Raw genomic sequence first — 6,315 nt, forward strand, 5'->3', positions numbered from 1 at the left:
ATGATGTTACGTGCCGAATGTTGCCTACGGTATAAATACGTGCAACGTTCCATTACAAAGAATTTGGGATCGGAAGACCTAGATTCGTTTAGCGATGATGATTCTGTCGGTCATTATAGCAGCTTTTAGGGCAGTCAGCGGAATGAGTAGCTGAACATTCATGAAGACGCTTCGTTCTCACGCAGCGGACCGTGGAGCTGCTGCGTTGATACCGATTTCAAGCAAAATCCTATGGAAAATAATTGTATTGTCTTTGAAAAACGATCTATTATGCATGTGGCCTGAAGACGAGCCCTGAGGCCGTTCCTAATATGTCGAATTTGCATCAATCGTACCATCTTTCCTGCCGGAGCAGCGCACTCTGTCTCTGTGCGTTTGCAAACGCAAAAAGTTCTCTCTTGCTGCTGTAATTTCAAGATGAAGCTCGATTCTCTGAAGTTCTGATTTTTCGCGCAAGAACAAAGACGACGACGACGAAGTACAAAGCCCAAATAGGCTTACAATAATCAACTGCTAAGTTACTGCATTATCTACGTCTGAGGTAAAAATGTATAGTTCGCTAAATTTTATATTTAGCCAATTGTTCTTTAACCATGTTTTTTTTTTTACCAATCATCACATTAATTTACTTCGCATTCTAATTGGCATCTTCGCTTTCATGTGCCCTTCTAGCTTATTTACCTTTGTGTCTTAAAGTCCGTAGAATATGACTTCTTCTCGATCTATTTTAAATCGTTATCGTTACAGGTAGGAGGTGATAAAAAAACAGCTTTTTATAATAAGGGAAAACCTGCTGCATCCCAAATAGAAAATACTATCGTATTGGGAACCTGCAGCGTTTTCACACTATTCATCAACGGCTCACAAAGTTAAAGGAATTGTTTTCAGGACCTCGCAAGACGATTCTGCTATTAGCTAACACAAAAGTGAGGGAGTATCACACACCTCTCGTGAAGCCTAGCCCGATGTATCAGCCGCAAACACATGAAAAATCGTGACCCACGAACATATTATACAAACGAAACCACATTAAAAGCCGGAAAAACCAGCGTAAGTCCCTAAAATCGTTCGCCGTGTCAGAAAAATAGAATAAAATGAAATGCCACTTATGTTTCGCACACTGTGGCGTACCGACCTAAGTGTCATTCGTTCTCATACGTTCTCTGACTTTTGTTTTCCGTTGAATGCAGAAGCTTCTTCCCAAGAAGATGGGGCCCATTTACTGCAGGCTGCCTAGTCCTCCCACAGACTGACATGAGCATTGGCCTTTGCGCCTGGCAGAGCCTGTTTAGGTATTTATAAGCTACGAAACTGTAGGGACAATTCACTCCTCGCTAAACTGACTGATACAGCCTTCAGGCTGACTAACTGCTTGAAATGCGGCATTTTGTTGTAACGCCAGAAACCTGTGAAGGGTCACAAATAGGCCAGAACGAACGCAGAAAAAGAACACGGTGGAGATAAGAACCTGTAAAGTCGTACCAATGTTTGGAAATAGTACCATTCGGTACCTTAAAAGAAGGTTGTTTAGCAGAGCGGACATGGTTATTCATAGTACAGATAAAGCGAAAAGTGACCCTTTGGATTCTAGAACTCTTTAGCAGATCAGCTGTTCCGCCAATTTTTCAACCGCCGGCTTGTTTCCCTTCGATATATTCGCAGTCACTAAAAACAGTAGACAGGTCTCTGATGGTTACGATTATGGTTGCCTAACCGGACGGCCCACAAGTTCTTACCCCTCCTATTGTCTAAACGCGACTGTTACAAATAGGATCTTCACATGATAGATACACATTATTTAATATAATATAACCGAGATGTGTTACCGAGTAAAGAAACTATTTTCTAAAACTATCCGTAACACAAAATAGGCAAATAGGTCGGTACAAACCGACCAGCCTACTGCCCCGAAGAAATATTCTAGAGGCGTTTGCCTTCCTCATTTTCTTCCCGTGCCGTTCCTTCGATATAAATCGCAATTTATTCGTTGTTCCCAAAAACCTCAGCAGTTTCAACCCCGATATCAACAGCGTAGCGAAATTCTATCTACAGTTACTTTAGTTAAACCGTAACGTTTCAAAAGTTATTTCAATCTGCGCTACGATCCCATGTTTGCCAGCTGTGAAATTAATCTTAGGTGTCCTATAGTCTCCTGGCACGACCTTATTGACAACGCTCCTTGATATTTCTCAACGTATCATCATTCTATCCTTGCTATGCGCATTAGTTGTTTCCAAGTAACCTACACTTTGAACTTCCCTTCAATAGAGTCACTTTTACTGCCTTTACGGAATTCTATCGTAGTAGTTAAGACCAAAGCAGAGGTCCCTCCGCATACACCCTAGGACTCTAATCACTTCCTCAGGATTTATATTGAATCCCCGTGATCGCTTAGTAGGTGACATATTTGCTTTCTAATTTTGGAGACACGTTGTTGTCTAGGTTCGGACTTTGTTTCATACTGGGAGCCAGCGGTTTGATGGCATGCTTACGGAGGTAAAACTCAAAACATGGAGTATATATGACGCAGGTTCCTCGATAAGCCCTCAAGAAAGTGTGTCACTGGGACAAACCGCACTATCATCGCATATTACAGCCCTGGCTCGGCAAGTAGGTGATCGAAACTGTATTTGCGAATACGGTTAACGATCGCGATTCAACCCATCACAACAGATGGGGTTCTCGCAACGTAAAGCGCTAAGTTTAAGCTCATGACATACTGAAACATACGGAGCATGTTTTCCCCTATGTAAGCATATGATACGACACGTTAACAATCAGTGTAACTTTTGATATGTTCCAGAACTTACTATATTGGCACAATAGTATATAATATATCGCAAAATTAGATAATGATATAGAAGTAATTTTTCAAGGTGAGGTTTAGCTGTGTTGCATCTGCACTACGGCATTTTTTTATAATTAGGCGTTAGTCGGAATGGAATTGTATCTCGCCAAACCTTTAAATATCAGAAGCTGGGTTATTTTTTTTTTATACGAATGAACCTTACGTTTTGCTTTTGTCGGACTTCTTTACTGCGTAGTTCTGAAAGTACACAAATTATCAGGTTAGGATAGGACTTCGAAAAAATAGTGCTCCAAAGCTGCGCTTCGACGAGAATGACTCAGGTAGACTAAATCAAGTTAAGTATACGTGTCTTCTGTATTCATGCGCTTGATCCACATACAAATGCCATTAAATAAATATGCCTATAACACAAGTCTGCTTCAAAAAATTCCCTGCTATTGCTATCGCAGTCTGTTTTCCTACGTTGATTAAGCATGAGGAACGTATGGTCAGTTGCAAAGTGTTTACATGTGTCCTTTAAATCAAGTATTCGATGTGATTAAAATTAAAGAAGAAAAAAAGGCAAGAACGCTACAATGTTAGATTCCACTAGCGTAATTGATTTTTTAAGCAGGACTACAGTGGGTAAACCCTAAAGGAAAAATCTTTACAATAGCAGCATCATCTATTTGGCATAGTTACACCATATATTTGACATCGATGCCTTACAACTTCGCTTTAATGGAACGTATTCGATTCAATCTGATTGCGTGGGGGTTTCAATGCCGGAGCTTGATTTTCTACTTATTAAAGGATCTTTAGCTATTTACATGTGCTTCGTTTAATTCTTAAATGTATGATCGTGCTTAGGATGTATAAGCGCTTTTTAAGAAGCTGTGATGACGCACTTTGTGAAAAGAACGTCCAGAAAGACCTCCATCGAATAGATTACCTACACTAAGGCCAGCTCATCAAAAGCCAAAGATGAATTGGTTTAAGGACATTCTATCCAGCAATAGAACCGTAAATGCGGAGAGCATCAGACCCACTCGCAAACAAAGGCGTCGCTAATACGGGTCGTTTCAGACTCTCCTTTAATTAAGACTAAGAAGGGTATTCAAATTTCATATTATCATTAATAATATACCAACATTTAGGGAAGTCTGTTATTTGAGTTTGAAAGCCTTGTTTCACAGATCTACGCCGACAAAGAATCCTCAGATTGCGTTAGTAACGAGATATTTGATTTGGAAAATGTGTAGGTAAGTGTCGTTGAGAGACCGAATGTAAATTGTTTTTTAAAAGTCTACACATGTGTTTCAGTTGCACACATGCGTCAGTAGACAAGTTTCTTTAATTAAATACGCGGTTCCTAGTGTATCGTTGTTCTAGTCTATCTCATTTTGTATTTTATTAGTAGCTTCTAAACGTTCTCCTTCCCGGTGCTTATATGCCCCTTTTCTATTACTCAGCAGGCTCAGTATTCTCATCGATTGAACTAGATATCTATGACTTGTCCTCTCGGAAGCCGTTCTTTGTTATAAATGTGCTCCAAAAACAAGTTAACTCTTTGTGGAGTCATTTGATGGAGTTGTGCGAAGGATTGTAGAACATTTATAGGATTCGGTCGTCAACAGAGTATGCTTCTTCAACGAGGACGCCGTGTTTATACCGAGAGCAAATCCTGCTGACAGTTGCTTCAGATACTTATGAGCCTGGTAAATGCGACACGGAAACGTTCATTTGGTCTTGAATCTCTCAGTTTAATAATTTCATAAACGAAAACATTCTACCTACTATTAGGATATAAATCGAATCTTTTTCGGTTCGTTAGAGCTTTTTGTTTTGTTCAGATTTGCCTAGTGATAAGCGATTGCCTGTTTGCATACGGAGTTACACACACACACATACACTTAATTAACGCCTTTTTGTTATTACTATTATGCACGCTGTTATTATTTTTTGCAGACATTGATTTAGACTTTAGCGCTACTGTTTATACATTAACGCGTACAGCAGCTGATTGTGTAGGTTTCACAAAGGCTTGCCAGTTTTTACGGAGAATATCGATACAACAATAAATGGATGACATGGGGATGCATACCATCTCTTTCTGGGTTTAGAAAAAAAGCAGCTATCATTTCGGACTGGAGCTTGATCGTTTTGCTGAATGGGACGAAAGCCAGAGACCCCACATAGATCGAGCCGTCGGATGATAAATCTTAGCTAGCGCGAGCCCAGCCGCATTAGTACTACTACTCCGATCGAATCACCGCATATACTATAGTAAAACTAATGAACTTTTAGATGTCCTCACAGAAGGCGCAGTAGATAATGACTGCGGGAGAGCATGAAGGATGGATTAGCCATGAATAGGTGCTTAGATTAATCCAATAAGGCCGACATGCCGACACACTGCGTGTAATTTCAGACGGAAGCTTTCGTGCTAAATTACTTTCGTCATCGTATTGAATTCTTAAAAAGTTTCCTGCGCCGAGGCCCGGAGTAGGTCATTGGAGAATTCTTTTTCAAAGTATACGCGGTAGCGGTAAACTCAATTAACAACTAACATCCAAACTCAAAGAGTCAGATTTAGTGGAGGTGAGCGAGTTCCCGAAGTTGAGACACCTACGATGCTTGCAGCGTATCTAGAAAATTGAAGCCACTCTTCTGGGTAGAAAACGTTCGAAGCCAGTTGAACGCTGCCAACTTCACGAATGTATCGACCCGAGCCTGCTACTCAGGCTTTTTTGTAGCTGCTGTCGTATTTATTCAACGTGAAGGAGTACGTAATTATGTGGACCGGGCAGTTCTGCCATGTTGGAATTTCTCGCCTGGTTTTTTTTATCGTACAAGAAAAGATCCTTAATTTCATGCCTGTAACAATTCCGTGGATTTCGAAACTACGTCCAGCAGAAGTAACAGCAGAAAGAAACAAAGCCAGATCAGAACCACTGGGTTTTCTGAAAATTGTATTTCCTCTGCGCAAGAATAAAAATGCCTTGCATTCAATCGACAGTTTAACAGACATAAGTCCGTAGGGTATTAATGTCTGCTATTGGGTTTAACCTTATTTTTTAATTGCTAAAATTTTTTAATTTAAAAGCTAGATGTCTTTAGTTTGTCGCAAAAGGTCAAAAACATAGATAATATAAAGTCAAACTACACTCAGACGGGTTGAAATAGACACCGCCAGAAGTTTTCATTTCTGAAAAAACCATTAGAAAGTGCTGTAAACCTAAATACGACATTTGCAACTAAAGAATTACGCTAAGATTGAAAACGTAGTAAGGCCACCGTAATTACTATTTCTCTTTGATATGTCTCTCTATAATAGAGTTTTGCTAATGTAAATAGACCTGAAATATAGCTCTGTTAACTTTTTCAAACCGTAAACTATTCGTAAATGATTCATAAAACCGTAAATTCATAATAAAAATTCATAAGAATATTCTATTTCTATTAATTCAGAGTCCTAAGATTCCACGACTCCATATGCTTTTCGATGCGCTGATGGCACCCTGTAG

General features: G+C 39.7%; 1 long non-coding RNA gene across 2 annotated transcripts in view; it reads right to left on the reverse strand.

The window, feature by feature from the left end:
• The window catches only part of LOC147752402 (uncharacterized), a 64,520-nt gene that overhangs the window by 58,094 nt on the left and 111 nt on the right, over positions 1 to 6,315 (reverse strand). Inside the window, exon 2 of one of the 2 annotated variants that reach the window (XR_015314154.1) lies at positions 3,012 to 3,046. The exons of the other annotated variant lie outside the window; for it this stretch is intronic. This is a non-coding gene — a long non-coding RNA (uncharacterized LOC147752402). The remainder of the gene's footprint in view (positions 1 to 3,011; positions 3,047 to 6,315) is intronic. 2 annotated transcript variants of the gene reach the window in all.

This window comes from Varroa jacobsoni, unplaced genomic scaffold (genome assembly GCF_002532875.2).
Source record: "Varroa jacobsoni isolate VJ856 unplaced genomic scaffold, vjacob_1.0 scaffold_1274, whole genome shotgun sequence".
In the NCBI taxonomy this organism is placed as follows: domain Eukaryota; kingdom Metazoa; phylum Arthropoda; class Arachnida; order Mesostigmata; family Varroidae; genus Varroa; species Varroa jacobsoni.